Source organism: Triticum aestivum, chromosome 6A, assembly GCF_018294505.1.
Source record: "Triticum aestivum cultivar Chinese Spring chromosome 6A, IWGSC CS RefSeq v2.1, whole genome shotgun sequence".
Lineage (NCBI taxonomy): Eukaryota > Viridiplantae > Streptophyta > Magnoliopsida > Poales > Poaceae > Triticum > Triticum aestivum.
Window position 1 is genome coordinate 361,901,445 of NC_057809.1, and position 24,745 is coordinate 361,926,189.

Consider the following 24,745-nt stretch of genomic DNA (forward strand, 5'->3'; position numbering starts at 1 on the left):
ACGCAGCTGCATGACATTCTTTGGGCCGTCCATGACGGAAAAATCATGGTAGAAGCGAGGGGGAGGAAAAATTCAGGGAGTTCCCGGTTATGGTGGGAGGTCGGGGGACGAGCGATGCGCGTTTTTCTCGTACATGTACGCGCGTGTGTGCGAGGCGTTGGCTCTAACTGAACCCGAGCGAGGCGTTGGGCTCTAACTGAACCCAAGCGATTGCACTGCAGGCTACGCGTTACTGAACCCGAGCGATCAATCGATGGATGTTAACTGAACCCGATCGAGCGATTCCTTCGCTACTGCTGCTAACTGAAGACGATCAATGGGATGAACAGTGAGCATTGCGGGGGGTTTGGATGAACAGTGAGCGGTGGCGTTGCCTCTAGATGAATAGGACCCCGTGGTGTGGTGGAGGGCTGGATGAATAGTAGACGGTGGAGGGGTGCCCGTGGAGGGGTGGATGAACAGGACCCCGTGGTGTGGAGGGCTGGATGAATAGTAGACGGTGGAGGGGTGGTTGAACAGGACCCCATGGTGTGGAGGGCTGGATGAACAGTAGAAGGTGGAGGGGTGCTCGTGGAGGGGTGATTGAACAGGACCCCGTGGTGTGGAGGGCTGGATGAACAGTAGACGGTGGAGGGGTGCCCGTGGAGGGGTGGTTGAACAGGACCCCATGGTGTGGAGAGTTGGATGAACAGTAGACATTGGAGGGGTGGTTGAACAGTAGCCGGTGGAGTCGCGCGCGGTGGAGGCTGAATGAACAGGAGCCCATGGAGGCTGGATGAACAGGAGCCCGTGAAGGTTGGAGGAGGTCGACGGTGGAGATGAACAGTATCCCGTGGAGTCCCGATTTGCGGTACGCCACACCCCTCCCGATGAACAGGAACCCTGTTTTGACCGTAGCGCTCCAACACAAGTCCGTTTCCTCCGTTTTGCGGTACGCCACACCCCTGCCGATCAACAGGACCCCCGTTTCGACCGTAGGAGGTCCGGTTCCTCCATTTTGCGGTCGCCACACCCCTCCCGATCAACAGGACCCCCGTTTCGACCTTAGGAGGTCCGTTTCCTCCGTTTTGCGGTACGCCACACCCCTCCCAATGAACAGGATCCCGTTTCGAATGTGTCCGGTCGAACACAAGGCCGTTTCCTCCGTTCTGCGGTACGCCAGGCCCCGTTTCCATCGCCTGTTCCGTCCAAGCCCTCCCGATGAACACAACCCATTCCGTTGCCTCCCCATGAACACGACGCATTCCGTTGCCTCCCCAAGAACATGACGCATTCCGTTTCCTCCCCATGAACACGACGACGACGCTGTTTCTCCGTTCCGACCCAGCCATGTACACGAGCCCTCACCGTACGTATGCGCGAGTAGGCGTTCGAGACCCCGCTCGTATGTACACATACGTGGCCGTATTTTCTTTCTTGCACCCTGACCGTTGTACGTACGTGTACATGCTACGTGCGCGCCTCTACTATGACACGTGCGCACCTCTACATCGACCAGTATATATGTACGTACACGTTCGCGACCAGAATGACAACGCTACATACGCTTTGACCAGGTGGGTCCCGACTGTCAGGCACTTCCTTGCGTGCAAAGATGTAGCCGGTGAGTCCCAACAGTCAGGGGGCGAATCCTTTTGTTTTTTTGCCTGGACGCACTTCCTTGCTTGCGAAGGTGTAGCTGGTGGGTCCCAGCAGTCAGGGGGGAACATTTTTTTCACGAAATACGGTGGCCCGTCCGGTGGGTCCCCACTGTCAGGTGGAGGAATAATTATTTTGCACGTAATAAGGAGGCACTTCCTTGCTGCGGCCGTGGAACCAGCTGTCAGCCTCTCCACGTACAGTCCACGTCCGATGGAAGTCGTTCCTTGACCACGTTGACCTCGCCATGCCAAGAGCACCAGGGCGGTGGACGACGGCGAGGCCTAGGAAGGGGACGACGGGGAGCCGGGGAAGACGCGGCAGTGGAACCCCACGCAGAGAGGAGTACGAGGGTTCACTGGTTCGGCTGCGGTGTGAGGCTGCCGTTGCCGCAGGGCCTGGCCAGCGATGGGAATAGTAGGGGGCGGTGAGGCATCCGTGGCAGCACAGCCGACCACGGGAGGCAGGAGCATGCGGCACGACCGGCGCTGCTTTGAGCGGCTGGAGCAAGAAGACCAGAGGTTGAAGAAGCACTACGGCCGTTGGATGGACATCGTACGGTCACTGGAGCTAGAATCGTTCATATTGACTAAAGTTGACAAAGGCCCCCGTCCCAGTCAACTTAGTAGGTCCACAAGTCAGCCTCCCACCATGGTGGGTCCCAGATAGCAGGGGGAGTATTCATTTTTTTGTGCATAATAAGGAGGCACTTCCGGTGGGTCCGAGCTGACAGCGGGGGGAACGTTTTTTTCGCGAAATACGCTGGCCCGTCCGGTGGGTCCGAGCAGTCAGGGGAAAATGTTTTTTTCACGAAATAAGGTGGCCTGTCCGGTGGGTCCCTGCTGTAAGGTGGAGGAATAATTATTTTGCGCGTAATAAGGAGGCACTTCCTTGCGGCTGCCTGGACCCAGCTGTCAGCCTCTCCATGTACAGTACTCTTCCGATGGAACTCGGTCGTTGACCACGTTGACCACGCCGCGCCGGGAGCACCTGGGTGGTGGTCTGGACGATGATGAGGCCTAGGAAGGGGACGACGCAGAGCCGGGGAAGAAGCAGCAGTGGAAGCCCGTGCGGAGAGGAGTACGAGGGTTCACTGGTTCGGCTGTGGTGTGAGGCTGCGGTCGCCACAGAATAACAGGGGGCGTGGGTGAGTGGAGGGATGGCCTGGCCAGCGGTGGGAGTAGTATGGGGGCGGTGAGGGCTCCGCGGCAGCACAGCCGGCCACGGGAGGCAGGAGCAGGCGGCACGACCGGCGCTGCTTTGGGCGGCTGGACCAAGAAGACCAGAGGTTGAAGAAGCACTACAGGCGTTGGATGGACATCGTACGGTCACTGAAGCTAGAAACGTTTATTATTGACTAAGTTGACAAAGCCCTTGGTACGCTCCAACTTAGTAGGCCCACAGGTCAGCCTCCGAAATGGTGCGCCCCAGATGTCAGGGGGAGGAATCATTTTTTGCGCGGCCGAAGCTAAGAATATCCGAGATTGAAGAAGAAGCACGACATCCGTTGGATAGACATCCAACGGCCACTGCTGCTAGAACCGTGTGTTGACTATAATAAGTTGGCAAAGCCTTGCATACGCATCAACTTATTTTTTTAGGGGACGCGTCACTTAGTAGGCACACAAGTGTGTGACAGAGAACTTATAGCCCATTTGCGTTTTGTAAGAATGTACAACCCATTTTGGAATTCTAATGGAATTTACAACAGCCCATTTACAGTTTGTTAAAAGTACAACCCATTTTCTAGCTAGGACAATGATTAATAATTTCAACCAACCGTTGAAGACAGAATTCAATAAAATTTCCCACATTTTGATGGGCTCCGAAATATTTTTATCCCGAAATTTCTAGTCAGATTAAATATAAATTTGTATTACGTAAAAATCCAACGAAACATTGCGCGCGCAACAATGAAAATTTAAGATTTTCAAAATCCATAAATAATATTTTATAAACTAATTTCGTGTTTGGTGCTTTTTTTATAGTTACTGCCCAGTTTTTATAATTACATCCCATTTATTATTTTTAAAGCCCATTTTCCTGTTAAGCCTAATGCATCCCTCCTAGGAAAGATTTGCAGCCCAGCGGGGCGGAGAATAACAAGTTGACCTTGCCTGGGTATTCCTCAAAAAGACGTATAGCTGGGCTAGCCATTTTCATCTTAAAAAATTAGTATCTGGGCTGGATATCTGGCCTGGGCTAGATGGGCCACAGCCCGCCCAGTTAATACCCTGCTCTCCTCTGAACAACAACGAAATCATCGCCAAGAAAAACTCTGCAGTGCTCACGCCTCAAAAACACAAATACTGCTCGAGCTGCTTGGTCCCAGCTGTTGGCCGCACCTTGTGCAATTCTCTCATTTATATTGAATACATAGGTTGACAATGGTGTGGGACCATGATGTCAGGAAACTAGGAGAAAGCAAAAAAAATATAGTTTTACATAATAAGGAGGCACTTACATACGTACGGCTATGGCCCTAGTGGGTCCCTAGTGTCATCCAGTCAAAATAAAGTCATCTCCTGAATCCTCATGTTCGTTGACGATGTTAACAATGCTCGGCGCCACGGCGAGCGCAACAACTAGAAGGACACCAGAGAGGGCCTCGCGGGCTCTATGGATGGTCTGATACAGCGCCCGCTACTCATTCGGGAAGCCAGGATCATCGGGCACCTATGAGCACCTTCGAGAAACAAAGACGGCATGAAACGGTAAGGCCGCGCTTGGGAGCTCTGGTTTATCTCAAACCTGTATTAACATACAAGTGTAATTTACTCGTCATCGAAAACAACGCGTAAAATACAGGCGTAATGAAACCGAGGGCCCGAGGTCTGTAAGTAAAACCGGCGGGTTACGCGTGTAATTTGAGAGACCAGTGTATATTCTACGAGCACTGCTATATGGACGACATTACCAGACGATACATGCACGACGTGCGTATCATGCCATCCATGGGCAAGGCTGAAACAGCAGCTAACGGCTGGATTAGCAATCGTCCGAGTGTCGTTCAACGTTTTTATCGTGTGTCAAGTACTTCCGATATTTTACTAGTCGAAATCGACCAACCAAGCGCCTTCGCCCGAGACCATCTGCTTTAATTTACAAGCGTCAGTTTTACAAGCGGTTTTGGTTGGAAAACGACGATCCAATCACGGCCTAATATCATGAGTTGGTCGGAAGATCATATGGTTTCACGTCTAACCTACCCGACTTGTCATATAGGCTATGAATGAAACATCAGACGATGAACTTCTTAAGCACGGAAACAACAGAAGAGGATGATCTTCTTAACAAGCAAATCACTGGCATTAGATCGACATGCAAAACAATACGAAGCATTATTCTCAGGAGGCACGGTGAACAGCTCGTGATGCCGCATGCCACAACATTCCAAGCTCAACTTTGCAATCAAACACAAGGCCTGGCATTACATAGACAATATTCAGAACAAACTCTTAACACAGGAATATCTCAGCAGAGTAACTATTTACTTCTAAACTGAACACAGGAATAGGAAAAAACACTCGACGCTGCTCACAGCAAGGGCGTCCCACTCAAAAATATCAAATGCATGTCTTCTGGCTAACATCAATGAGCAAATTTTGACAAGGTTTTCCAATTCCAATATATTAAACTAACTTCTTCTTGCTAACATCAATGATTAAACTTTGACAAGCTTTTCCCATTCAAAATATGTAATGCCTATGATCGTGGAGTCCTGTCGCTTCTTGCTAACATCAATGATTAAACTTTGACAAGCTTTTCCCATTCAAAATATGTAATGCCTATGATCATGGAGTCATGTCGCTTCTTGTACTTGTTTGGGCACTTCTTGCCCAGGGCACTCCACGTGTTGTTAAATTGCCAATGGTCTCTGCAGACTAGTCATGTCACCGGTGTCTAATATTTACGGCACCGGCTATAGCAATAGAGGGATTCGGTGCCAAACTAAGAAAAGGTGAAATTGGCACCTCTTTTGGCCTACATAGTGGAAGGCCAAATACTCTATAAAGCTTCTCGGTCATTCCTTCTATAATGTAGCACAAACAATGACTACTTCTTTCTGCAAAGTGGAACAACCAACTGGACCCAGTAATGCAGCAGTTTGCCTTGGACACATTGGCTCCTTTTGTGCAGTTGAACTAAAATCGAAGTCGGAATAAAACCGAGATTTAATTTTGATATCCCTGTAAGCAACAAAAGGTAAAAGGGAAACAATTACTGAGAAATAACGGTTGATGGCCTGTACTCCAAGAAGAAAAACATCTACTGATCTACCTTATCTTAATGGGAAACAAAGTAGGAGAGTAGCAATTCTCAATCAGTGTGATTCATTCATATTAACTGAGACATTATCTTAACAATGCCTTGTTTCAAGATGTATAAAGAACGAAAAAGCAGAAAAGTATCATTCCTAAAACAATGCGACTGATTCATTTTAACAGAGGCATTCTCTTAACAATACCTTGGTTAAACATGTAGAAAGAACTACAAAGCAGGATAGTACCATTTGTAAAACACTATAAGTCTGTAACTGATATATAATAACAGAGACATTATCTGAACAATACATTTCTTAAACATGTACTCCGGCTGATCCCTAACAGAAATGGTACTCCTGCCGATCCCTAACAAGTATTTGCAGTTTTGAACTAAGATTCAGTTCCAGGGTAGAGTGGGCGCAACAACAGTAGGTGCTTCCATCTACTTATAAAGGGGGTGATGCAGAGTTTGTTGTAACAAAGCAACAAGCATCATGTCTGGGTTGGTTCCATTTTTGTTCACTACTTAATGGGAAAAGACAGCAATACAATAGCTTCAATTCAACTTTTATTTAAAATAGTACCAATACAAGTAGCACAACATCTCAAAGCACACTGCACAATCATGTGGATGAAGGCCTGTACGGACCTTTCATGAGACCGACAATGATAAAATACGAATCTGCCAACATGAATAGGAAATCCAATCTCGTTTTGTGCAGTTGCACTGAAATCAAGCAAAGTGTTTCGCGTAGCGAAGCAAAATGTCGCAATAGCAACAAGTTGAATAGACAACCCTGTATAAACAGAGGCAAAAAAGGAATCAATTACTGGCTAATAAAGGAGGATGAAACATGCGGCCACAAAAATGGTAATCCCGCCAATCCCTAACAAATGTTGCAGTTTTGAAATAAGATTCAGTAGTTAATTCTGAGAGTGGCATCAATTACTGGCTTATAAAGGGGGTGATGCTGAATTTGTTGTAACAAAGCAACGAGCATCATGTCTGGGTTGGTCCCATTTTTGTTCACTACTTAATGGGAAAAGACAACAATACAATAGCTTCAATTCATCATTTATTTAAAACAGTACCAATACAAGTAGCACAGCATCTCAAAGCACACTACACAATCACGTGGATGAAGGCATGTACTGACCTTTCATGAGACGACCAACATAAAATACGAATCTAGCAACACGAATAGGAAATCCAATCAAGTTTTGTGCACTTGCACTGAAATCAAGCAAAGTTGCCGGTGTGACATTTAAGTTTTCTATAGCAACAAGTTGAATAGATACCCCTGTTGTAAGAGGCAAAAAAGAAAACGATTACTGGCCAATAAAGGAGGATGAAACATGCGGCCACAAAAAGAAGCATCTACCTTATCTTGAGGGAAAACAAAGTGTAGGACAATAGCATTTCTAAAACGGTTGCATTGATTCATATTAACCGAGAAAATCTTTTAAAACAGATCAGTAGTTAATTATGAGATTAACAACAGCAAAATAGCTGCATGGGACATGCCAGCACCATGTGTGTCCACATGTATAAATGGGTGATGCAGAGTATGTAGCCAAGCAACATATATGCGTTGGTCCCATATTTGTTCTCTTTGAACCTTCTTCCTATGTGAGGGCAACAAATCTAGTCATGCACAAACTACCCGACCCCCCAGTTTCTTTCCCTTTTCAACAAAGAGATCGGTTCCTTACAGATGTGTGTACTGGGTTACCCCTTTTCCCCTTTTCGACCCACAAAGCGGCTGGATAGCCAGTCTATACTACTTTCCGCCCCTCCTTTCCTCATTGAACCACGTCCTAGATTCTTGCTCTAGCCCACCGCACCCTTCTTTCCTCTTTGAACCATGACCTAGAATCGACTAGAGATTGAAAAAGATCCACATGCAGCTAGAGCAACAACGGTTTCAAAGAAACTTATACCTTAGGTTCGTCGGGATGTGGCAAGGCGTGCGGCGGGAGGCCGGATCTGCCCACACTATGTACGGCAGCGAGGAAGAAGGGGTCGGTGGCCCTCCGGCACAGGCGCTGGGTGAAAGAGAAAATCACAGCCGGCAGTGGATTGTCTCCCTCGCCGAAGGCGATAGAGTGAACGCTGCACCTCCTCCTCTTCCCGGTGCGACGGGATACAGACGCCTCCTTCACCAGCTTTGAGGGGGGAGAGAGAGACAAGAGGACAACGCAGTTTTGTTTAGATCTGGTGAATAGAGGGTGAGAGACTGTGAATATAGAAAACCCTAGCAAATGAACGCTGAGCCTCCAGCGTGTAACATATATGTAGTGCGGCGAGCGTGTGGAGAGTGCAAACCCTAGCGAACAAGCGCTGAGGCTCCCGCTTATATATATATATACTATTGTAGTACGGACTAAGCTCCGGTGCCTTCACTGCACCTGCTTTTGGCTGTATGACAGGTGAGCCAGCCACATTTTGGGCCCACCTGTCGTAAAACCCTAGCGAAAATTGCACCAACATGGAAGACGACTGCGTCTCCAACGCAACCAAGGTGAACTGACGAAGGATATCATCTTTGTGCGTAACAAGCAAAGAGCATTGATGGGAGACAGCTTGTTTTTCGTTGAAAATCGATCAGCTTCACCAGCCGACGCAACCATGATGCGCAACCATGAGCATCGATAGGTCATCGTGGGGATGCATCATCCATTTGGCATCAAGTTTGGGTGAGGCACCTAAGAAGTTTGACAAATCCTCACTGTGGTCTGTTTCTTCTCAGTAATCAAGCTCGAGGAAGGAAGAACCATGTGGCAGAGGACAGTGTGGCGGAACAACAATGGCCATCCAATTTTGTGCAGTTCCACTAAAATTGAGGAAGACATGCCCGGGTATGGAGACACGCATCGCTGTTTCCAAAAATATAAAAAAGGGTTAGCAACGACATTTCAATTGTCAATAAGAATTAATGAAACACCAACAAACAAAAGCATCATAATTATCTTGATGGGAACTAAACCAGGATACCCGAGAAAAAAAGCATTTCTTCATTTAACCAGTGATAGTACTACCACCATATGGACAATGACCGCACAACCACCATGTACTTTTTGTCGAAACAACATGTATACCTCCACCGAGGCATAAATCAGGACAACTTTTTGAGTGGCATTTCCTCTATAATAGTACTAGTAGGTGATGTTGGACCAGCCGACGAACCCTAGCTACTATGCATGGGGAGCTGGGGAGTAGTTGCATAGAAGAAAACACGCACACAGCGACCTAGGGAGTTGTACCAGTAGAAGAAGTTATACCTCAGGTGGGCGAGATGTCGTTTAGGCGGGCGGGCGGGATCTGCCCACACGACGGCAGCGAACAAGGGCGCGGAGAATCTTCGTCCGCGCCAGCGCCGGCTCCGAGAGGACGGTGCGCATCGGCTTCCTCCGTCGCCGACGGTGACAACGTCAATGCTGCACCTCCTCACCTCCCGCAGCGGACGGGATTCGGCCGGATCTGTGACCACCGGTGAGGAGAGAGATAGAGTGGACACTGTCATCTTATTTTGATATGGAGAGGGTGAGAGAGCGAGACGCGAGAAACTCTATCAAACAAGAGGCTATAATGGAGTAAAAAAATCTCTCCATAGCAGTGGTTTTAAATAGAATACGCGCGTTCCCGGAAAAAAGAAACGAAAACTGGCGGACAATTTTTTAAGGGTCTGTCTAGGACACATCTAGATGTGACATAGTTATGTCACATATAAGTTGATGTCCACTCTGTTTGTGGTCTTTTCCTAGTTTTTTTTGTTTCTTGTTGCTACATTATATACTTGTGGGAGCTTAGATGTGATATCCTTAAATAACATCTAGATGTGAATTAGACAAACTGATTTTCTAACGTACCAAGAAAGAAAACTCGATCAAAAACACGCCCCCGCTTCCAGGTCGCGAGAGTCGTCGCGCACACACACATAGACATAGACATGCATATCCGTGTTTACGTAAAATTCCATTTCCATCTCCATCTCCAATCATATTTGTCCAACTGGCACATTATTTACGTTGTTAATTATAGACGCAGCAATATTAACGTACATCATCTCTTGTTTGCGCACATCCGGACCACTGCCACGACCGGTCCTGACCAACCCGAACCCTCTTCATCACCTGCGCGTGCTTCCCGCCCAAAACGGTCAGTGCCGCATTCATGCCCGGCCAGAGCGGACGCGACCTCTCACTAGCGTCGACATTGAAGCGGCACGCCGGCCGAGAAAGCGTCGCCCGCGCCGCTTCCAGGTGCACACAGCTGCTTCGTGTTCAAAGGTCGCAATAGCCGGCTACAACATGCGCGATCTCTTCCAGTAGTAAGTTCTTGGGAGTCCGTGCTACAGCTAGCTGTCCTCCCCCAACTCGTCAATCTCTTCCAGTAGTGCTAGTACTCCATGGCGCGATCCATCGACAAGCAGGCGGGAAAGTTATGGTATACTACTCGGTTTGCGGTGAGTAGCATGCTGAGCGACCGTGTGGGGTCGAGCCGTGGAGGAGAGTGAGACACGAACACGACAGACGTGATTTAAACATTGGTTTTGCTCGATGGCGCGATCCAACGAAACGAAACGTTGGTTTCTCTCCGTTTCCATTTTTTCTCCGGAAAAAACGGAAACTTTTCCACTCCATTTTCATTCCTATTCCAAGGTTGCCCCGTTACAACATTCCATCAAATACAAAGGAAAACTAACACGCATGCTGATGCATCTCAATGATTCACAGATCATAGCCAATATTTACTTCACAACTAAAGAAAAAAGTTGTGAGAGCGTGTACGATAGAAAAACTACTGATGGGGTCACTACGACTTAAACCCTAAACCCTAAACATGATTTAATTTCCTGGCCAGGTAGAACCTGTCGAAGGAAAGACGGCTGGCACCCTCGGATCATACGATGCTTTTGTGCAGTTCCACTAAAATCGACCTGAGCATCCCTGATGGCAAAGATATTGAAGAAGTGTGATTAGAATAATAGTACTGGCACTAGTTCATGAGACATAAACTCATCACAAGTAGAAGCCGGTAGAAGTAGAGAAAGATCGACATGGAGATGGAGCTACGGCAGTGGAGCAAGCCGGCTCCAAAAGGAAGATGGACTACCTGGGACGTCGGGCTGTAGCTAGAAGGGCGGTTGGGACGCGGCATCGGCCCATACCGCGGTGACCCCCGATTGGGACGCACCGACTGTGGGTTTTCTCCCTCGCCGATGTCGACCGCGTCTACGCAGAACATTGTTCCCTTCCCCCAGCTGCGGGATCAGGCCCGTCGTTCTATGCTTGTGAAGAGAGCAACCTAAGCAAGCAGGCTTGTAGCTTAGGCTCCTGCTAGTGTATATATAGTGGTTTTCTTTTTCTCTCCATATCAACCATTTTATATTGCGTACGTGTCATTCAAGAGTGAAATGATGGTTGCTTCTTCCGACTAACTTACTGTGTGATTTGACTGCTCCTTAGTGGCCCCTACACGTACTCCCCCTACGTGTATGCAAAAGTCACACGTACACATGGATGCAAAAACGCGCGCGACGCCCTAATGCATGCATGTCCGAGCACACGACGGAACACACACGGTCACGCTCAAGTGCTCAACCTACACGTGCATGCACACACATACTCAGTCAGGGTGAGCTAGTGACCGTATGAACACCGGAAAATATATATATTGAGCGCAATGAGCGTATTATGAAGTCCACTGACCGTATTTTTACAAATATACAGTGACAGACAGTGTATTTATCTCGTTTGAAATTAAGCCATATTAACCGGAGAGGAGGCAGCATGGACTAGCATTACTTTGCTGTGTCCCGTCAACTTGCCGAACAAGGAGAAGGTTGCAGGACGGGAGAAGCTTGCGTGCGGTGGCTCGCAGGACAAGGAGAAACTTTTGACTAATGCAAGCTCTCCCTCGCTCAGGCGGTGGACGTGCAACAGTTAATTCGGTGTCAGATTGCCAGAAGCATACACTATACTACTAGTGCTATTATTGTTCGACTTCCCGAACAGCCAAGCGCAAAGTTTACTAGTACTACTACTATAGTCCATAAAGGTATGTACTATACTAGTACTAGGAACCGGATGGAGGAGCGTCTGCACTCTTATTATAATTTTAAAATGTGATAAAGCAATCTTCAACACATTTGGTTCTCTTCGAGGGTTCTCGCATGTGATAATGGAAGTTGATTGCATGGAACACTCGCCACAATTCTCGCTTAATTCTGGCTCATATCCTGTTACAAATAGTAGCGCTCAGTAATATTTCCTCTTTTTTTGTTATTCAGCATGTAAACAGGTCAGCAAACCTTGCGGCGCATCTTCGTGCGAACCGTGCTTGCTGCACTTTGAATGTGGCCGAGAGCTGGCTTGATGAAACACCTCGCTTCCTACTTCTTTTTTGCGGGGTACCTCGCTTCCTAGTGACCAGTGTCTTGGCTGATCGTCCTAAGAATGCTTATATATGAATAAAGCTCTCTCATTTACCCGCAAAAAGATTAAGCCATATTAACCGGAAAGGAGGGAGTATGGACTAGCACTACTTTTTGGTGTGTCCCGTCAACTCGCAGAACGAGGAGAAGCTTGCAGGACAAGGTGAAGCTCGCTTACGCCTTTTGACTAATGCAACCTACCCTCGGTGGACATGCATCAGTCCATTCGGTGTCAGATTGTCAGAGGCATACACTGTAGTACCCAACATGCGGAGTACCATCATTGTTCGACTTCACGAAGGGGCGAAGAGCCAAGCGCAGTAGTACGCGTACTTGGTTTTGCACCTTCATACTACTCCACCCTCCGTCACAGTTTACAGGGCGCGCTTCATTATGATGCATTTCTCTCAATGCATTTCCACCACCAGAGAGACTTTAGACGCGTTTGGTTTAATGCTCAATTAATTAGGGCGTGGTAACCGCAATCAAGTCCACAATTTTCTCTCCATGTACTGTACTACTACGGAGTGCATGCATGTGTGTACCCGGGGTGGAAGCACTGCATGCATGTGTGTACGCATTATTCCCTCTAGTAATAGACGCCGTGCTATAACTACCAATGCTATTTTTCAGGCCGATCGCTAGTCGCCTTGGTCCCACAGATTTTTTTTCTTTTTTCTGAAGCGCGCTGTATAAACAGTGACGGATGGAGTAGTATGAGCGGATTCAAAGAAGAGCGTATTGATGGTTGCTTCTTCAGAGCAACTTACAGTGGGAAAGGTGGGGCTTATGATTTGACTGCTCATTACTCACTATTAATGCGGCGCAACGACCGGGCTGAGTCTCCCATGCGGTTGTGCACTACCCCCTCGGTTCTTAAATATACTCCGGAGTATTTGTCTTTCTAGAGATTTCAACGAGTGACTACTCAAATATTTGTCTTTTTAGAGATTTCAAATGGACTGGCACATACGGATGTATATAGACATATTTTAGAGTGTAGATTCACTCATTTTGCTCCGTATGTAGTCACTTGTTGAAATCTCTGTTAAGACGAATAGAATATTTAGGAACGGAGGGAGTACACATACGAAGCAAAATGAGTGAATCTACACTCTAAAATATGCCCGTTTGAAATTTGTAAAAAGACAAATATTTAGGAACGAAGGAGTATAATTTTGTGCATGGCACATGGACCCGGATGATGAAGAGGCTTCTGGCAATGCTATCAAGCTTCCATCATTTGTTTACATAATTGACGTACTATACAAATAATTTTCCAGCGACATGAAATTGTACAATGGTGTGAGCTTTCAGCTTTTGTTTCGCGTGTCTTGCCATCGATGCTCTTTCGGAAACAATAAAAAACTAACTTCCTTGCTAATGCATGTCAATTATTAGCAGATCAGAGCTAATAATTACATCACAACTGAAGACAAAGTTGTGAGAAGGTGTTAAATTAAAATTGATCCATGCTTTCATTGGCAGCAACGTCCCCCCAGCTCTGTCTAAATCAACAAGGCATGTTGGGAAAAAAGTAGCTGTCTGGAGCATGCAACATTCCGATCATTTTGTGCAGTTCCACTAAAATAGAGCTGAGCGTCCCTGTTCCAAAGATATCAAGTGTGATTACGATAATAGAGGACTGCTGATGAAACAATAAACACACAAATAGAAGCCGGTCACCTTTGCAGTCTCTCTTAAGACTAACTAGTTGGAGAAGATTAGGCTCGGAGTTGGATGAGGAGGATAGAGCAAAACCAATCTCCCTTTGTGCAGTCGCACTGAAATGTAGAGACGTTGCCCGTGTGACATTTTAGTACAACTACACAAAACACTCTTAAGAAAAAGTGATTTGTGCAGTTCACCAAAAGGTCGCAATAGCAACGAGGTGAAATGGATAGCCCTGTTTGCAAAAAAGAGGTAGAAAGGAAACAATTACTGGCCAATAACAGTTGATGACACATGCGACGACAAAAAAGAAGCATATTCCTTGTCCTAAGGGAAGATAACAACACGGTTGTGTTTGTCTAAAATGGTGTGAGGACGAGAATGCAATATGGAAAGTACACCGGACGAGCTACGTTTTGGGCAAAGAACTATGGAAGATCCACATGCAGCGACGTGGGAAAACGGGTAGTGGAGCAAGGCCGGAGGGGATACCTGGAGGTCGTGGGGATGTAACTAGGTGAGCAGCGGCAGGCCGAATCTGTGAGCAGGTGGCGTAGACCCTGCCGCACCGGAGCTTGGTCAGAGAGAACGGCGTGTACCGCAGATCGGGAAGTGCTGCCTCGGCGCAGTCGAACGGAGAAACGATGCACTTCCTCCCTTTCACCCGACGGACAGGATGCGACCGGATCAGTGACCAACGGTGAGAGAGAGAGAGAGAGAGAGAGAGACCACCACACTCCCTTTCCCCCGGCGGACGGGATGCGGCCGGATCAGTGACCAACGGTGAGAGAGAGAGAGACCACCACACTCCCTTTCCCCCGACGGACGGGATGCGGCCGGATCAGTGACCAACGGTGAGAGAGAGAGAGAGGCCACCGGAGCCTTGTGTGAGATACTCTAAAGAGCGGACTACCTTTTCCTCCATAAAAATCATTTTATGTTCTGTGTATGTGCCATTGAGCGCTATAACTTTATTTAAAAATAACGCGGCAACGCGTCAAGTCGAACTTTGTTTCGTGCACGCGTCATACACGACTTCCCTAGGTAAACAACCGCTACAGGCATTCAAATTAGCACGTGGGCTGCCATTTCGTAAAGAAATGAGCTCCACCGTGTACCCGCGCGGGTGTGGCTGGGCACGAAGCGTGGGTACGTGCACGGTGCACCTATTCTCTTCTTGTATACGTACACCACCTACGTGGGGTTGTGTGAGAGAGATACAAACCTAGAGAGATATAGTGTGTGGTTTCTTGAGAGTTTTTTTGTGGGGGGGGGGGTCAATCAAAATATTTAACATATGTATTGTGTGTGAAATAGAGTCCTGGATATAACATATATATAGAGGGGGCGATCCACGAGAAGAGAGTGGAGGTATCATCGGCTTGAGGTGTCCATAGAATCGAAGAGAGGGATGATGTGTGTGTGTGTGTGCGCGCGCGATCGATAAAGAGTGCCATCGAATTTGTGTGTGCCCACGTCAAAGATATAGAGTGGCTGGCCTACTGGAACGTGAGATGGGACATGTGCAGTTTGTCTCTGTGGCATGGATACCTACCTGCAGCACTCGACTATCGGTGTGTGGTGGGGGAAGAGGGAGGCCCAATTAACTATAGAGGTACAATGGCTGGTATATGTGTGGAGGAGGAGAGAGGCCTACCTCATGTATTAAGGAGATCGATCTGCCTCATGTATTAAGGGAGATCGATCGGCATCCATGCATATGTGCAGGAGATGAATAAGGTTGGGAGAGAGATAGAGCTAGAGTGTTGGAGGGGGTGGTAGTGGAGTTGCTTCTAACAAATGGTGGGATAGGCTTGCTAGACAAACGGAGGGCATGCCCGCAATATCAATAAGAGAGGAGATGGCTGCTTGTTGTCTGTGCATGTGCGTGTGAGAGACGGGTCAGGAGGAATGCACGAATGATGAGGGGGGACGATGTGGCTGTGGTAAGCAGACGTAACTACATAGGAAGATCAATCGCCCTTTGTAAGAGAAAGGAGAGACATAACTTGTGAGGTATGTCGATCGATGGGGGGGGGGTAGTTAAAGTCGATCTAGGTATATGTTGGGAGATCGATCGGTATACATGCATGTGTGTGTTAGAAGCAAATGAGGCACGAGGAGAAGGATAGAGAGATAGGGATGCACGTAGGAGGTGGTACGAGAGGCATACTATATCGAGGGGGAGGAGTGTGCGAGTACGAGAACGATGAAAAGAGTGGTGGGAGTGAGGCATGGACGGTGAAAAGAGAAGAGGGGAAGCTTGTGTTTGTGCTAGGCACACCTGGCTAGAGAGGCATATCGATCGATGTGTGCCGTAAAGAAGGAGCTGGGGAGCCTACACACACCGTGGGTGAACGACCTAAAGTGAAAAGATGAATTTGCGCGATGGAGCTAGAGAATGCTGAGGGAGGGTGGAAGGGATGCGGGCGTGTGCATGCACAAGAGAAAGTTAGCGCTATCTACAAAGATAAGAGGGTTGTGTGGGTGTAAAAGACGAATAGAGATCATATATACTTCATTTTAAAAAGCGAATTCGGATATTTGAAGAATTTATCATAGTGTTTCAAACCGACGGATGTGTGAATATATATAACGGTGATACACATGGTGTGGTTATGAACATGGTATACTACATTTAATATATTTTATCTCTACTGTTATAAAAAACGGAGTTGTTGATGATGGTGTGCCTACCATCCTGCATTATAGGCCGTCTGATTTATATCTGGCGGATAGCAAGGAAACTATGATGGTTGAAGTTGGCAACAATCATGATTGTAGATTCTTATTGAAATAGAGAAACGAATTCAAATTTAGTTCGAATTGCAGCGGTAGTATAAACATTTCGAATGCACTAAAATGTTGGTATGAGTAGGTTACATGCATTATACAGCAAGAGAAAAAATTTAATCGGACATAACATGGATTCATACTCCCTCCTTCCATCTATATAGGGCGTAATGAGATTTTTAAGACCGCCTTTGACTATTGACAAGATTAATAGTACATGACATGCACAATGTGAAAATTATATCGTTGAAAGAACCTTTCACAGACGAATTTAACGGTGTGCTTTGTGTAAGTTGCATGTCATATATCATTGCTCTAATATTTGGTCAAAGTTAGCATCGAAAAACGCATTAGGCCCTATATAGATGGAAGGAGGGAGTAGCTTTGAATAGCATTTGTATAGTAAAACGGGGCAAGACTCTCTTTGTGTGGCTTCACCCCCTCCCATCGCCCCCTTTTCGCCATTCAAAATCCCAGGCCGCCATAACCTCTCCGCTCCAGTCGCGAAACCCCACCCTCCTCCGTCCGCCACATCACCGCTACCCAGCCGGAGCCTCTTCCTTGACGACGTCGTCCACCTCAATAGCTCGACGTCCCTCGTCCACCTCCCCGGATGAGGATCCGTTGTCCATCTAGCCGTCTCGCTGGTTCAGCCGCCCCGTCCTCCACCTCCAAGGAGCTGCTCCGACGATCGCCTCGTCTATCGCGGCTGCTCCATCCCCACAGCGCCGCCTTAACCTGCTCCACCGGAACCGCAACATCCTCACCGACTCCTCGGACGAAGCCGAGGCCTACTCGGCGCCACCAAAGAGGTTGTACACTCATCGCATCGCAGCTTCTCCTTAACTCGACCTCCCGGCGCCGACGGTGCTCCATCCCGCACCCCCATGGAGCGGCTACCTTGAAGCCGGTGCCGCGCATGACATCTCCACGGCGGCTCTCCCCCAGTGCGAGGCCCCTTCGGCGGCGGCGTCCATACCAGCCGGATCTGCTGCTGCTGCTCCGGCTCTCGCTCGATCGCTCGCTCGCCCAGCTGCTGCTGCTGCTCTCCCCCTCGCTCGTGCTGCTGCGCTGCTCTGATTAAGCCACACTTCAGTCGACTGAATTGACTTTTGGGTTAGTCGATTTTCAGGTGTTGGGGGGGTGGCTCGCCGGAGTTAAGGAAGAACCACCCGCAGCGGGATGGGGGCTCGCCGAAGAGGTACCCCACTATCTTTCTTAGGGTTCAGGGTGGGGGGGCCTAGAGGGCTGGCCGGGGCGGCGGTGGCGAGTTGTTCCGGGGCGGCGAGGCGGCGCTGGGGCCGGCGGTTCGGCCGGTGGTGGCTGGCGGCTCAGGGGGGTGCAGGTTGAAGATGAACTGCAGGCCCACCCTAAACTACATGTCAAGTGCCTCTATGCTACCATTGTGTTCAGTTTCGATAGTAGCATTCAGATTCCACAGTAAATTTCTGTTTCAACAGTTAAGTTCAGACTCAACAGTTTTTACCTCATCTATTGTAGTAAGGTGGTTTTTGGTGATGTTAATTTTACATCCATTTTACATCATCTATTGGAGATGCTATTAGAATCCCACTTGAGATTGATGATGTCTGTCTTGTGCTGCTTCAGCCTTGATGTCTTACGGCTCACCGGAGCTGCTCCAATGACAGAACGATCCATCACAACAGAGCAGTGCCGTGGACGCCGTCTACAGATTCCTCAGATCTTCCTCCACACCTCTGACAGCCACCTCTGCCTCAACTGCTTCAGCGACCAACCCAATGATGCTGAGGTTGACACGGCTACGACAAAGAGGTTGTACACTTGTTGCATCACTTATTACTATACATTCATGTCGATCCATTAGGGCTATTTTGGTTCAACGGAAAAACATCAATCCAGTGGTTTTTACCATCACTCTAAATTTCTGCATGCTCTCCTTACATAATCTCACCATATTTTTTTTGTATGCATGTCAGATATTGTACATAGTCATGCTGAACATGTAGAGAAAAAGAGAAGAGTTTTGCGCGGCAATACAATGTCATGCAGACATCGCTCCATGGTGGGTTCAATGGCAAACCCTCCCCACCCCTCTCCAGATTGTAATCCAGAGGAAGATATCTGTTTTGAGGCGGATTCGAACACCGCTGACCACTCCTATTTACCCCCAAGGTGTTTGCTCTACCTTGGCATGATGATGTTAGTCATATCATGCATATGTTGCCTTGCAGTGCCTACTTTTTACATCATATATGTCATCTGCTTAGTTTAGACATGTTCTGTAATGCCACCTATTTAGTTTCTATATCATATATGGGAATTATGCAGTCTCATGTCTTTTAGCCAGCCATAATATATGTGAAATGTGCAATGCCATCCTGTTTAACCAGGCATCATATATTTCAATGATATCTTTCCCATCCTTTTCTTCATTACATTTCAATTTGTCGACAATGTTTGTACATTAAACTACTCTTCCTGTGAATCAGCCATTTGGGTGGGAGATGGAAAAATCTGGAGTGAAAACAAGGCCTTCAGAGCAGACAGTGCTACCTGTCAAAGCAAATCTCTTGTTGGGTCCTGATAGCTCCTCAGAGATGGATTCAGAGACACATGACTAATCCTATTCCCCCACTGAGGTGTATGCTCTAACTTGGCACGGTTATACTGCTCATATCATGCATACAGTGTCTTGCATTGCATAGTTTAGACATCATATACACAATATTCAACACCATGTTCTTAGTTCAGACATCATATCGAATGCCCTATGTTTAGCATATAAATCACATATGTTAATTAAACGATGCAATCCTGATTACTTAGATAACATGTAGGTGAATTATGTCATGCGATCATGTTTAGTTATTCATCATATCTTTGAATTATGTTATGCCATGCTATCCAGTTTAGATAGACATCATATATGTGAAATTATGTCATGCTATCCGTTTTAGTTAAACAATATACATGTCAACTATTTCATGCCCTCTTTTTTCCACACTATCTATTGCATCTGTCTCTCATACAATGTCTGTACATTCAAGTATGTTTCCTGTTTATCAGCCATTTGAATTGGAGCGGGTGATGCCAGTATCTAGCGGACTAAAAACACGGTCTTCAAATAAAACAGCGCTACCTCTTGGTGGAGATAGCACCCCGGTTGTACATGCACAAGAACCAGCCCTGCCACACATAACCCAAACGCTCGCAGATTGTACCCCTACTATGATGGACAGAGAACTAGCTTCACCCAATCTAACCCCAACCCTAGCCAATAGTAACCCAGTTCCTGTTGTCACAACACCATCTCCACCACAGAGCTCCCAAACAAGAGCAGTTAGTAAGGCAGCTCGAGTGCCCAAAGGGCCAGTACTATCACGGCGAACGCCAACTCCACTAGTTAGTACGCCTATTCCTGTGGAGGAAGCACAACCATCTAGTCATAGTTTAGCATCTATCGCATTTGATGTTGTTAAATCGTATGTGCGTATCTTCCCATCTTGGAAATATTATACTGAAGATGAAGGAAAATGCCAGTTGCAGGTGTTTGTCCAGGAGTTATGTGTAAGTAATGTTATTCATGGCAATTACTTTCCTTCGTCCCATACATCCTACCTCCATGATGGTTATAATACAGCAAATTTTCCCATTTTTCTCTATAGAGAAGGACCGATTTGGAAACTCAGGATGAGGTAACCTGTGCTAATACCTCTGCTATCTTCAAGAATGCTTGGTGGCAGTATCGGAATTACCTGAAGAAAACGTACTTCGCCGGCAAAGAAACTCATCAAATTCCCTTACGTTCTCCTGAGACACATTTACTGGACGATGACTGGGAACGCCTTGTTCTGTAATGGTCCCGAACGAAGAATGTGGTAAGGTCTATGAGCTCATTTTCTATTTTAAGTATTATAGTCTTGCGTCTTACTGTACTCTGTTCATGTAGAACAACTGCCTAAACCTAAACAACAACTGTTCTAATTTAAGATTCCATTGTTACCATAGGACATAGTATATGTTTGTTTGATGCTTTTATTATGTACTAGTACTTGGCAATAGAAGACTTGGTAGTTTAATCTTGTCCACCTTACTAATGAACTGGTTCACCGAAATGAGTTTCATATACTAGTACATGCTAAACTTGTTGTGTGTCTGCTTGTTTCTTCTTTTAGAATGCTGACAGAATATTGGGGAAGAGTGTCTTATTAAGCAACGGTAAAGGAAGTAATGTAGATAAGGTTCAGGATAGTGACACATCCTGTCTTGGTTTAGTGTTGGAGTTACTGGTCACTAACGCTTGCACAAGGTATTCAAACTCACTGTCTGAATCAGTTCGGTTTCTTGAGTCTCAACTACAAGATGAAAGACATCGATCAGCTATGCTGCGACAAGATGCAGAAGGACTACGGAAGTCCCTAGAGCATTCAGATGCATACTTTCTGGTGCAACAGCAAGCATTGGAGGATTTTAGCGCCAAACAGGACAAAGCTAATCAGCTTGCTAAGCTTATTGCCAGCATGGTGGATACCCAGGATAACGTTTCTTGAGCTCTTCTGAAGTTGTTTCAGTTATGCTCTTGATTTGCTGCCGCGTTTATTTGCACTACTGGCCAATTTTGACGGCCAGTGTATATGATATGCTGCTTTGTTCCCTATATTTACACTAGTGGTGAACTTTGATGCCTAGTGGATGTAATATGTGTAATAGCCGTGATAGCCTAGCGTTAGTTGCTTGCTTATTTATTTCCTTGTTGTCCTGTTTATTTGTTTGCTTGTAGTCATTGCAGTTCTTTTTCCGCGGTTAACTAGTGGCTGCAATAACCTATTTTTTAAAACTAGGCAACAATAACCATGGGCTAATATTTACTGTAGTGACACTGGGCCTCCTACGGGTCATAGAAACAGTGGGCCTTCTACGGGCCGTAGAAACAGTAGGCCTTCTGCGGGCTGTAGAAACAATGGGCCTTCTACGGGCCGTATCATCAATGGGCCTTATACGGGCCGTATGATCGATTGGCCAAACATGGGCCAATAACAGGCCGCATTATGGCCGTAAATGGGCTAGAGTTGGAATCCTCCGTTCATGGGCCGACCGTAACGGGCCATCGTTAATAGGCCGTATTTGATGAAGCTATGAAAACGGCCCAACGTATTAACGGACCACAAACGGGCCGACTGTAACCACGGGCTGAATTTGGCCCACAACCAGAAAATGACAGTAACGGGCTGTAAGTAAACGAATGCTGGAAATGAGCCCAAGAATAAATGGGCTCTGAGAAGGCCGAAAGATAACATGGGCTGGAAACGGCCCAACGGAATAACGGGCCGTTAATGGGTATAAAGTGATACACTGTTCATTACGGGCCAGTTTCACCACGGGCCGTTAATGGGTGTAAAGTGATACACTGTCCATTACGGGCCAATTTCACCACGGGTCGTTAATAGGCCAAGAGTTACATAGGGCCTCATATGGGCCGAAAGACGTCATGGGCCATACATGGGCCAGAAGTGAAAACGGGCTGGAATCATACTGGATGGCCCAGATGACGCTACTGGGCCTAATTCAGATACGGCGTAACAGGCCTTGGGTTAGCGGGTTGTAAATGGGCTATATGCGAACATGACGTTAACAGGCTTTCCATGGGCCAGCCCGCCATCTTTTGACCAAGTCAAATAGGCCGGCCTTTTCACAGGAATGGGCCTCTGTTGGGCTGTGCCACATGTCGGTGTATCATAGGTGCCTATCTGATCCACTGACGAGCTGACACGTGTTTCGTCCGGCCAATAAGAATTTTACACGTGGGAATTTCCCATTGGTCGGGGCTGTTAATGGGTTATTTGATCCAAAACCCAACCTGATAGCTTAACGGCGTTCCGTTACGGTGGATGCCACATGTCGGTCACCCTTGACGAAAGCATTTTTGTGACGCGCGATTTATCGTCATGGAAGTGGACACTTCCGTGATGATAATTTTGGTAATGTCATGGAACACTTCTACGACAGCACATGTATGACTATCTTGATTCTGTCATAAATTTGTCATGGATGTACATGCATGACAAAAAAAGCGACCTACTATGACAAACACGTATCATCACGAAATTCTATTTTTTTTTGTAGTGAAGACCCCCGGCAAGACCCTTGTCGGGGACGACTACAACGCCACGGCAGTACCCTTGCCGAGGGCACCAGCAGGGCCACTGCCAGGCCCACGCCAGCCAAGACTCCACCATCGTCCCCAAGCAACTGCTACCTCAACCAGCTGGGCAGGCACCTGCGTGGTGACGGGCGGCCTCTACACCAACCCAGCAAGCACCTGCGTGGCGGCATGCGACCCTTCATGAAGGCTCCATCACCACACCAGCCCAGCAGCCAGCCAACGTGGCGCCACGATGGCTCATTAGCTCGGACGCGTGTCGAGGCCAGGTGAGGCGGCAACAGCTGGGACGTGCTTCCCCGGCGTCCCCGATAAAGCAAGGTGGGCACGTTGGTAGCGCATTAAATGCGTTTGTCCGACGGTCCCAGAGGATAGGCTTGTCGTCTGTAGACCTTTCCACCTCCTTTGTGCCACTGTGGCAACCCGTTTTTCCTATAAAATGAGGCCCGAGGCGACCAGGAGGGGGATTCGGCTCTTTTGGGCAAAGTTGCACCCCGTAGCTAGCTCAAGAACACAAGAACACTCAAATGCATCCACCAAAGCAGGACTAGGGTATTACGCATCCTCGCGGCCCGAACCTGGGTAAACGATCTATGTGCTCCCTGTCAGACCCGCTCTTCATACAACCTCGCACCCATCAATCGTAGAAGGGATCCCAGTGACCCCATAGGTGTTGTTTCCACCGACACTGGAACCCCTGGAACACTTCTGGTGTCCGCATATCATCGTCCAATATATGAATCTTTACCTCTCAACCATTTCGAGACTCCTTGTCATGACCGTGATCTCATCCGAGACTCCAAACAACATTAGGTCACCAAATCACATAACTCATATAATACAAAATCGTCATCGAACATTAAGCGTGCAGACCCTACGGGTTTGAGAACTATGTAGACATGACCGAGACACCTCTCCGGTCAATAACCAACAGCGGAACCTGGATGTTCATATTGTTTCCCACATATTCTACAAAGATATTTATCGGTCATACCGTAATGACAACATACTTTATTCCCTTTATCATCGATATGTTACTTGCCTGAGATTCGGTCATTGGTATCTCCATACCTAGTTCAATCTCATTACCGGCAAGTCTCTTTACTCATTCTGTAATGCATCATCCTGTAACTAACTCATTAGTCACACTTCTTGCAAGGCTTATTATGATGTGCATTACCAAGAGGGACCAGAGATACCTCTCCGATACTCGGAGTGACAAACCCTAATCTCGATCTATGCCAATCCAACAAACACCTTCGGAGATACCTGTAGATCATCTTTATAATCACCCAGTTACGTTGTGACGTTTGATAGCACACAAGGTATTCCTCTGGTATCCAGGAGTTGCATAATCTCATAGTCAAAGGAATATGTATATGACATGAAGAAAGCAATATCAACAAAACTTAACGATCATTATGCTAAGCTAACAGATGGGTCTTGTCCATCACGTCATTCTCCTAATGAGGTGATCCCATTCATCAAATGAAAACACATGTCTATGGTTAGCAAACTTAACCATCTTTGATTAACGAGCTAGTCTAGTAGAGGCTTACTAGGGACACGATGTTTTTTCTATGTATCCACACATGTATCAAGTTTCCCGTTAATACAATTCTAGCATGAATAATAAACATTTATCATGATATAAGGAAATATAAAATAACAACTTTATTATTGCCTCTGGGGCATACTTCCTTCAGATGGGTTGCGAGAGTGACAGAAGCTTAAACCCTAGTTGATGCTCTATTCCGTAAGGGACCGATTGGATCCAAAAGTTTAATGCTATGGTTAGA